The sequence below is a fragment of the Lactuca virosa genome, chromosome 6 (genome assembly GCF_052849685.1).
Source record: "Lactuca virosa cultivar CGN04683 chromosome 6, Lactuca_virosa_CGN04683_v6, whole genome shotgun sequence".
Classification (NCBI taxonomy): Eukaryota; Viridiplantae; Streptophyta; class Magnoliopsida; order Asterales; family Asteraceae; genus Lactuca; species Lactuca virosa.
Genome location: NC_136431.1, coordinates 209,785,984 through 209,786,602, shown reverse-complemented (window position 1 = coordinate 209,786,602; position 619 = coordinate 209,785,984).

Genomic DNA, 619 nt, shown 5'->3' with positions numbered 1-619 from the left:
TCTCTGATTATTGTCCATTTTAAATATTTCAAGCATCGTCTCTAAAATGTTTATATCACTTTCCCCGCTTTTTTGTTGACTCATCAAATTGTTATATGTCCTTATTAAATTGTCACAGTGTGGTTCATATCATGAAACTTGGTTTTACATTGGTCCTTTGTATGGTACTCATCGTGATCCAATTCCTTGTGAAACCACTAGGTAATTCGTCGCCAAAAATGATCAATCGGTTATGCGTTTCCGATAACAGGATCCTCATAAAGGTCAACCCGTGGTTCCGCTAACATAAGCTTTTCTTCTGGCGTCCATTGTTTTGGGGTCGCCTTCTCCTAACCAGGTCTTTTCCCTTTACTCTCTTTTGGGGTCGAATGGTGCGGGAATGAGTTTGGGTTCAGGTTGCATTTCCCGAACAAATTCAACTTCCAGCTCCGTCAGGGGTTGGCTTCCCGAAACGTGTTCAGGGAGATGGTAAATTTTTTGGAATAAGGTTGGGTTAAGGGGTGACATAGAGTAATATTGTGGTATTTGTTAATAGTGAGATTGTTGGTATAAACTAATGAACAAAATACTATTGGAGTTTCATTATTGAATCATAAAAAAGTACAATTACAATGTAAGG